This window comes from Perca fluviatilis, chromosome 17 (assembly GCF_010015445.1).
Source record: "Perca fluviatilis chromosome 17, GENO_Pfluv_1.0, whole genome shotgun sequence".
NCBI lineage: Eukaryota > Metazoa > Chordata > Actinopteri > Perciformes > Percidae > Perca > Perca fluviatilis.
The window spans coordinates 1,527,292-1,538,008 of NC_053128.1; positions in this window are offsets into that span (position 1 = coordinate 1,527,292).

Sequence of the window (10,717 nt, forward strand, 5' to 3'; positions counted from 1 at the left end):
ATGAGACATGAGGGAGGGAAGCACGGTCATTCAAAAATACTACCGTGTTTCTACTGATACAAAGCTTAAAGGTCCCATGACATGCTGCTCTTTGGATGCTTTTATATAGGCCTTAGTGATCCCCTAATACTGTATCTGAAGTCTCTTTTATATAGTCCTTAGTGGTCCCCTAATACTGTATCTGAAGTCTCTTTTATATAGGCCTTAGTGGTCCCCTAATACTGTATCTGAAGTCTCTTTTACAGATCTTAGTGGTCCCCTAATACTGTATCTGAAGTCTCTTTTATATAGGCCTTAGTGGTCCCCTAATACTGTATTTGAAGTCTCTTTTATATAGGCCTTAGTGGTCCCCTAATACTGTATCTGAAGTCTCTTTTATATAGGCCTTAGTGGTCCCCTAATACTGTATCTGTGGCCTTGACCAACTGCCACTTTGCTCGTTTGAAAGCCATGATGTCTCTCTCTCATGGGTGGGCCAAATTCTCTGGGCGGGCAAAGCAGAGAAAGGGGAGGTAACCTTGCTCCTTATGACCTCATAAGGAGAAGATTCCAGATCAGCCCATCTGAGCTTTCATTTTCTCAAAGGCAGAGCAGGATACCCAGGGCTCGGTTTACACCTATCACCATTTCTAGCCACTGGGGGACCATAGGCAGGCTGGGGGAACTCATATTAATGTTAAAAAACCTCATAAAGTGAAATTGTCATGCCATGGGACCTTTATTGCTAAATCTGTGAAGTATCCTTTTTAAAACAGACAATTGCTCATCACGTTATTAGAGCCCAGGGCAATATCTTAAATTGCTTTCTTGTTCCCACATCCAGCAAGTACTCGGTAAGTTTCATGGAAGGGGGGTGATTGTCCTAAACAACTCTTACAGAGAGAAACCTTTTGGATTTTCCGATTGAAAGCCATGTTGAATCCAGGACTAAATGAGGACATTGAATACTCTCCTTTCTTGTGATGAGTTTTGTCCTTTTTTGTTTCTGTTAATGTATATTGTTTTATGTATAGGCCTACAGATAATGTTTCTACTAAGTTATCTGTTTTAAAATTATGTTTCCAGTATTATTTTTGCACTTTGGGACTTTATTCTGATTTATTCTCTTTTTATTTTTATAAAATGTATTATTTATTTTAATATAAAATGTATAGTATCTTTCTTTTTATACTCTGGCATGGGGTACTTTCCATAAAATCATCTCTCAATGCAAATCAAACCAGCTATTCGTCTAACTGAAATAAAACCAATCTCTAGGTATGGTGAAGGGTATGTGATGATGTGGGGGGGGGGGGCTATTTTAATTCCAAAGGCCAAGGGAACTTTATCAGGATGCATAGTATCCTGGATCCATGAAATAACTGGCCTTTAAAAATAAAAGTCTGCCTGCCTCGATGGGAATTTAACATAGCAGTGTACTGACTTATATACCCCCTGTATTTTAAGGAAGAAGATTTATTTATTTACAATACATTCATTCACAAAGAAAATTGGTGTCCTTAGAGGTTGGATTTTTCCTCATTTTTTTAATTAAGGCATTAAGATCAATTTCCAAAAGATGATTTTTTTATTCCTCCTTTTAGTCAACTTTAGCATGGGTGTATTCACTTATGCTAAGCACTGTATGTGTAGGCCTAATTAATTGCTCAATTCAAACAGGATCAACAGTGGAAGGGTAGGGACTTATGCTGCGTTCATGCCACCTCGGAATAACAGGCACCGCCCCCCTGGTTACGTTGTTTTTCCGACTGGCAGCGTTCACATGGTCGGGATGCTTGTTCTTCTTCTTCTGTTATATTGGCGTTTGGCATAACAACTTTTTGCATGACTGCCACCAACGGTTGGCCGTAGCCTAGAGCATCAGGTGTGTGAAAACATGGAGGCCACAATAACAAAATATTTTCTGCTGTTTTCTTATGTGAGCATCCAAACAGCACATCACCAGGTGTTTGTTTGTGTTATCTGGAGGACAACGAACGGGAAAAGACACGGATAATGTGTTGTTTTTTTATACATAGGCCTATTTATGAATAATTTGAAACATGTTATGTGCATGTTTCTTGGCAGAGGCGTTTGTCCACAATAAAAAGTTTATTGTCATTGAAATATGTTCAGTGAACCAAAGTCGCCTCCATCAAACGTCAGTTGTCAACAACGCGTCACCAACTGGGGAACTCGGTTATCAAAATCCAGCCCGAGTTTCCCACCTCTGATTCCCACAGGAAGTGACGTGAATGCTGCCGTTTTCACTCCGAAAAACGTTTTTCCGATGTCCATGAACGCACGGTTAGCCTCTCTCTTTTGTCATTACTCTCCTCCTGTTACTTCCTGTTTACTAGACATGTGACCTACCTAACCCATTACTATGACATCCCTCCTTTTCTTGGAAATAAACTTTACGACACATTATAAATGAGGGGTCTGGGGGTCCTCCGCCAGAAAATTGTGAGCATCAAACACATTTCCTGCATTCTGGTGAATTTATATGCAACAGTTTGTGCCTTTTCTACATCAATTTATGGTGCAAATGTCGTTATCATTATTTCTAATTATTCTTCTGTATTTATTGTCCAAAACTTTCTGCATATTCTAAACATCACCAAGTGTTGGAATGTTTTTTTTAAGGAACCCTGTGCATCTGAACAACAAATCTATTAGAGAAGGAGACCTTGTTAAAGCCACAAGCTCCTACGTTTAAATCTACATAAAATACATAACATTTGGAATCACATCTTTATTTTTCACGGCCCTGTTGAATTCTTTAATCCCCCAATGTATCACAAGTAGAAACTGTTACTGCTTTCCGTCAGGCCCTTTACAGGAGGAAGATAAATATTAGAGGGGACATACAGTGTCCCCTGCATCTCTCTCACCCCCAACATCTATGCCGACACCTTTCTCACAGAAATATTCCCATGAATATTAGTGCACATTTACTGTGAAGGTAAGTGGAAGTAAATGTGGTCTCGTACATCTATAGTAACTATTTCTAGCTTGATGCAGCTGGTGCACAATAATTATAGAGAAATGGATATTTTTACCCCTGACTTCAGTCTTACAGGCATTATGTTCTCCCACACTGTGTACTCTCACAAAAAACTCTGCATATCAAATCTTTGAGGTTAGGGGTTATTGAGGTTAGGCAACCTTATGGTCAGGTTAGGGATTGTTAAAGCTGCTGAAGAACTGACTGCCTACCTTAGAGGAATATCTCCTGACAGGCTAAAATAGGGGCACATATGATGTCATATGAACACTGAGCCCTCTGCAGCCACACCCTAACTTGCATTGATGACATTGCAAAAAACAACTCTGTTGGCATAAATGCAATTATTTAAAGGAACACGCCAACTTATTGGGACTTTAGCTTATTCACCGTAACCCCTAGAGTTAGATAAGTCCATACATACCCTTCTCATCTCCGTGCGTGTTGTAACGCTGTCTGACGGCCCCACCGGTAGCTTAGCCTAGCACAGATCCTGAAGGTAACCGGCTCCATTTAGCCTAGCTTAGCACAGATCCTGAAGGTAACCGGCTCCATCTAGCCTACTGCTCCCAATAAGTGACAAAATAACGCCAACATGTTCCTATTTACATGTTGTGATTTGGTTTTTTGGTTTAAGGGTCCCTTATTATTTTACATTTTCAGGTTCATACTGGTATCTGGGTTTACATGCTTTAGTGAACCATCTCCATAATGGTTTATTTGTTCATAGTTCCTTGAACAGACCCCTTCCTCCTTTTCATGACATGTTTCTGTACATGTTTTTCATACATTTCCCGTACTGTCACATGGCATTTACTTGCATTATGAATCAGTGTTCTTGATGTGTGTGTGTGTGTGTGCAATTATTAATAGACGTGATGATTTCCTGCAATGTGCTGCCTGGAGAAGGCCACTTTTCAAGCCCCTGGAGGGTTTTTAGGCAATTCTCCTTAACATTCCATTGCAACTTATATATTGTTATGTTATATATCTTTTACATTTTGTGTGAATAAAGAAACTAAACAAATGCTTCAATGTTCAAAAAACACGTATTTATATTTCTTATACTGTCTGTCTTCTATTCCCCCTCAGTGTAAAACTCTCCGTCTCTTTAAGCCCCCTTCCTGAAAAGGTCCAGTCTGCACTGATTGGTCAGTATTTACAGGTCTTCCACACCTGTGCTCTCTGAAGGCCCGTTCACATTGTACGCGCAAACGGCAGCGCTGCGCTATGAAACCCATTATTGTCAATGGCTTGCGTGCGCAAGAACTGGTCTGCCGCTGCGCTGAGCAAAGCGCAGCGCAAGCGGCATCTAGCTTGTTTGCGCTGCGGCCACGGTCAAAGTTCAACATGGTTCAACTTTGACCGTGGCACGCGCAAGAGCGGCCGCGGTGCGCTGTGACGTGCATTCAGGTGTCTGAAAAAAACAGAAAAAAATTAAACACCGAATACACGTGGATCCACAAACGGAACATGGACGAGAGGTTGATTTGGGCCGTCAGCGACCTCCCGGAGCTGTATGACACAGTTCGAGGTCATACAGAGACCTCGGACGCAAAACTATGCTCTGGTGCATATTTCCACAAAAATAGGCATGCCAGATGTGTAGCTTATTGTAGCCTCCCAATTTAAATCACTCAGGTTTGTTTTAGCTATGTGAAATCAACATGGACATGTCTTCACTAAAAACAGTGAGTGCATTTCTTAAAACAATTGGTGTAAACGGCACCGCATAGTGACTGACCTGCAAAAGCGTGTATTTAGATTGAAATCTTTTATGTGTCCAAAGCAAGTATTTATACCCATGACCCAATCAAACTGACAGGTCCTTACGCCATCGTTTATACCAATATAGTGAAACTGCTTTGTGTTGTTGTCCATTTTTAACAGTTCACTCTGTAAGTATAGTGTAATGAACAATGCACATGAAAGGGAGCACTATATGGGACACATTATTGTCATCTCTGATCTGAGAAATGTGCCAAAGCAACTGAGAAGAAGTGTACTGTTGTGAGCTGCAAAAACCAAATACCAAGTTGATATAGCTCCATACAGGTATTTGTAGGATATATTTGTATTTGTATGTTTATATGAAGTAAAATATGTTTGGACTGATTGACACAAGTCATGTTCGTTTTCATTGTAGTTCACATATAGGTATTTAGGTATATGGCCGTTACACAGAATAACGACCCATTTCCAAGTGTGTAAGCTCCAGTTTTGGAGGAATTAATTGCACATATGCATTAAACAGTGTTTTCCAGAGTATGAATGAATGATGATGAATGTATGAATGTATGAATTCAGGCTCATGGCTTAGCTTTATTATACCTAACTGCAATAACTGCAGACATCTCGTATGTAAACATGCAATGACACACAGTGTTGACATGCAACATTTTATTTAGAAATGAAAACCCATTCATAACCCATCCGCGAAATCGTAGGCCCGACTCTCGTCAGCAGACTGTCTGCTCCCTGTTGAGCCAAAACTACCCCTGGAACCGGTCACAGTGAAAGCGGAGCTCCTGCAGTCGGAATTCCCCCAAGTGCTCTCTGGACCTGAGGGTCTCGTGCCCCCACACCTTTCTTGCTGCTGCTGCTGCTGCTGCGGGTGCCTTCCTCTGTCTTCTCCTCACACCCAGGGCAAGTGCCAAGGCTTTCTTTTGGTTCAAAGACACAAATCACTACTGTGTATCCTACATAATGTTGCGTACTGCTCGTCTGATGTAAACACCGGACGCAGACGTGACGTGCATTCAAATATTGGCGCATGTATGACGTAAATTTGCGCTGCGCCCGGCAGCAAGCACAACAAATATATTTGGGAATAGGACAACCTAGTGGCGAGCGCAGCGCATGCCGCGTACAATGTGAACGGGCCCTGAGTCTCTGCACCATCACTGCAACCGGGGAATGACTGTAATGGCATTGAGCTTTTTGAAACATTCACAGTATAGTTCCTCGACCTGCATTATATTTAAAAAAAGACATGGAAATCTTACTTTTAACAATATGGGATCTTTTTAATAGTAAACAACAGAGCTCCATGGTATTCATGGTCTAGCATTGCCAGCTCTATCTCCACAGCGCTGTGGAGCATGGCTCCACCACACATACATTCTGGGATAGGAGAAAAAAACGCTCTGGGTTGTTTGCATTTCTTTAAACCAATCAAAATGGTCTTGGGCGGCGCTAAGCTCCGGACGGAGCCACGGTGGCTCTGCTAAACAGTCTCAGGGAGGAACTTGTTTTGGTGGAACATTTACACCAACATTTGAAGTTAACTGTTGAGCCAATACAGTAACGTGAGCTATTTAAATTAGCTGGATACATGGTTAAACCTCATTTGCTCTTACCAGTGTATCTCTGTGTGTAATGTTACTTTGTCCACAGCAATTCTGCCACAATCAGTCCCAAAAATTTCCCAGTAAGAGAGTAAATGCCATTGTAGCCCTGGTGTAAAACCAAGGGATTAAAACCAGTTAGTTTCTACATAAAGTATAGTGTAGAAAAAAAAAGTTATGTCAGTAATGCAATTTAACTGAAAGTCATTTAATTTAAAAGAGAAATAATTATGGTTAACTGTGAGAATAGCATACTTTAGCAAATTGCCACAGGTCGGAATCGGACCCTGTGCCGCTGCAGAAAGGACTGAGCCCTAGTACATGGGGCGCATGCTCAACAAGCGATCCAGGCGCCCCGAGCCTGCAAATTTTTTGGTTTTGGCGTGTGTGTGTGTGTGTGTGTAATGGCGTTTTTCCATTACATGGTACTTGCCTTTTTTGTTTTTCCATTACGAAAAAAAGTCCCTAGTACCTGCTAACAGTAGGGTTGGGTACCGAAACCCGGTTCCACTATGGTACCGGTTCCTACGCAAACGGTAGTATTCGGACCGGATTAGAACGCGAATTTCGGTTCCTCATTTCGGTTCCGACTGAAATATTTTCCCTCTGTCGCTCCGGACAGCGGCAGACTCTTTTTTTTTTCTTTCTCCCTTTTCTGCCGAGTGGCGCACATGCCCGCTCGCGGTGTGAAGCGCGTGTCCGTGCTATTCCCCCGACATGCACTCTACAATCACAGCTGACAGACGGCTTTTTGTACACGCTCTGAAACGGACGTAAAAATATCTCACTTTCTCTGTAGTCTACCGTTAGCTAGCTACCGTATATGTAGGCTACTTTTAAAATGGCATATTTTCCCTTTGGGCTCAACAAAACGGACGTAAAAGCATATTAACCATTCACTGACTGCACATGATCGCTAGTAAACATTACACTTACTCTGCTAGTCTATCGTTCAAGAGCCTGTAGCCTGGTGGTGGGGGAGGCGAGACAGCCTCCCCAAATTGTCTGCCTGTTTTGTTATAAATAAGCTGTTAAAAGTAAGAAGTCTTATGAGTTCTCTATTTACGTTGCTGTCACTTTAAGACTCTCAGCTGGTAACCGCTATGTCGCGTGAGCGGTAGTTAGGAAGTAAACGAACGCTACAAACTAACGGTTCAGTGATTCATGGTTGTAGTGTAGCAAGCCAACTACAGCTACATTTGCCTACATTTATGCCTAGAGTAGCATTGTTGGTATGTATTCATTCACTGTTTTTAAACAATTACATAGGTTCATAGATCATTAGTTTGATGTCAGTGTTATTTTGTGTTAAGTCTATATTACAAATGTCCGTGATCGCTGGCTTGGTGCTGTGACTAGCGTTGCATGGTTGCTAGGCAACTATAAGTCACAGGACAGGCTACACTCGTATGAATGAACGTAATATTGTTTACATGTAAAAATATCTTTGTACAGCATAATCACTATCAGTTTAATAGTTATGAATTATATTGTGTAACGGTAGAAAGGAAATATTTGAATTGATTAAATTACATTCTGAACAGAGGCTATATAGTATGTTAAAAGCTAGCATAGAATTGATTAGTCTGTTTTTGTATGTTACAGTTTCACACTTTCCTTGAAACGTCAATAAACCTGTGGACGTGGGAACGACTGTCTTCTTCAGAGTCTTGATGTTAGGAGAGAGTTTAGCTGGCTGTCAGTGTATAGAGCAATACCGAAGACGGCATACTGCCCTTTCAAACTCCTACCTGGGTGTGTACAGACCTCTTGGACACCGTCTGAGAGAGTTTTCTCCTGTGCAGTAGGCCTACATGCCATAAGTCAGGAGAGGTGTAGTATCTTGCCAGAGAAGGCAATTATGGTCATTTTTCTGCAAAAGAACTGCTAAAGTTTGAAGCTGGTTGGCATACCAACTCAACATTTATTTTGTTGTTACTTGTTAATAGTGTAACTGTTATTTGTTAAATTATTGTAGTTGTGTGTTAGGTGACTTAGGTTTACTTATTATATATTTAAGTACTTTAAAACGTTAATATATTGTTAAATTTAAATAATTTTCAATAAAAAAAAAACTCCATAAAAAGCCTTCTTTTATGTCATTTTTCAAGAATCGGTTTAGGAATCGTTTAGGAATCGGAATCGTTTTAAAAGTACCGGTTCGGCATCGGAATCGTAAAAATCCAAAGGGTACCCAACCCTAGCTAACAGGTACTTTATTTAGTATCACCTCCGTTGCGCCCCGAGAAAATTTTTAATGTGATAGATGTGATTTCCTGTATTCTGGTGCATTTTTGGGATGGTCAGCATGTTCTCTGTTTATCCTGATAGGGATGCATATTTAGATTTTTTGTCCTGACCGATAGCCCGTCCGTGTTAACCGCTTATTAACCGTTAACAATCGGCCGACTAAGTCCAAGTCCACCCTTCTGGGAGAGTTAGCAACCACATCAATTAGTTTAGCTGCATGGTTGTCAGCTGTGGGTATGCCGGACATACACTGTGTTAGTAGGAAGTATGGCTGGGCGAAATGCCACAAAAAAAAATCTGATTCATGATTTAAATCGATTCACATGGGACATGTATACCATTATGATTATTCATGCCAATTTTATGCAAATTCATTTGAGTGTTTTCCCTACCATTGTATTGGCCCCCTCCGTAAAAGAATGACAAAATGATATTATGCTATATATTCAACAAATTATATAATTATGCTATCAACAACAACTAAACGGATGCGTGAGATAAAGCTGTTTTCACACATACAGGTAATTCACTTCTCGTTCCTCAGTAAAAGTTCAATTCATTTTGACTTTAGTTGTTTACTAGTTTGACTTGCTCCTGTTTTCACCTGTTGCTGAGCAACGTACATTAACATGCCATGGTCTCATGAGTGTAGCATACCTGTAGCAAGCTCCTTCGTAGTAACTAGCGGTAAAAAACAAAACAAAAAAACATTGAAGAGGAGCTCCGTGCTATAAAGCGGCGATTGCTAGTTGTTTAAGCCGCTACAGACCTCCGTCTCAGCTCGGTCGTGTCAGCGGGTTAATGGTGCGTTCTAGTAGATGTGTTGAGCTGCAACCGAGTTCCTCAACACCGGGTCTCAACAGCTGACGGTGCTCCATGGTGCTCCGTCCAATACTCGCTCCGTCAGGTCAGCGGTAGTTCGTGGTTCAGTTATTCGAGAATAGGTGACTTTGAGCCGGGTAAAGAGCACCATGTGCTGCCGGTCATTTCGGCGGAGATTACGGTTAAGTAAGTAATGAAACGACTAGTTAAGAAAATAACTAATATTAGCCGTTGTCGCTGCCATGTTGTTTGTGTATCTCCATGGCAAACGCGCGGGGGGAGGGCTGGGCCCATTCTGAACTACGGGAGCCCTGATGGGACCGTCGGCGAATGTTAAGGAGAAAAAACAACACTCGATTGGGAGCCCCCTGGTGGCCTGGGGGCCACAAGCAGCCGCTTAGTTCACTTATGCCTCGGGCCGGCGCTGCTGAGTAGAGTAGAGTAGAGTAGAGCTGCTACTAGCAGTGGCGCTGTGAAGGAGGGTCTGGCTAGTCCACACAGCATTCCTGGATGGGAGGAAAACATGCTCTGGTTAATTGGCATTTCTTTAAACCAATCACAATCGTCATGGGTGGTGCTAAACACGGGAAAAGCCGCGGTGCCTCTGCTAAATAGTCTCAGGAAGGAACTTGTTTTGGTGGAACATGTGGACATTCAAAAGTAGTTTTAGTCGTGCAACAGAAAACTCAGATTGGACAGATAGTCTAGCTAGCTGTCTGGATTTACCCTGCAGAGATCTGAGGAGCAGTTAACCATAGTCCTCACAAATCCACCGGAGGTTAGAACGCCAACACAGAGACAGAGGAAGGGGACGGACATCCGGCTGAAATGAGTGAAATCCGCCGGCAATGGAGCAATCCCAGAATGGAGCAATCCCAGAAGTGGAACGTCGAGATATAGGCTAGTATGTGTGGTACCACAGTGGTTTAATACAGTCTGAGTAAGTTTTAAGTTGAAACTGCTATAGGGGGAAAAATAGTGTAAGGAGGAATAATTTTGTGTAAGCTTAAGTGTTTTATGTTGAAATAAAGAAAAGTGTAAAGGGTAATTATGTGTAATATTATTTTAGGAAACATTACAGTTAGCTAATTTAAGGGGTGTAATTTGTGTGATTTAATTTTTAATTCAATCTAATTTAGTTAATGACTCCTTTTCCTTTTTTAAAGAGTTTTCTGGGGTCAGTTATTTCAATGCAGTACATTAGATGTGTATGGTATTAGTAGGGTAGTATATGATTAACCCTAAATATATATATATACACAGAAGTCCACATCTCACATTGAATTATTAACAAAGCCTTATAAACTGGATT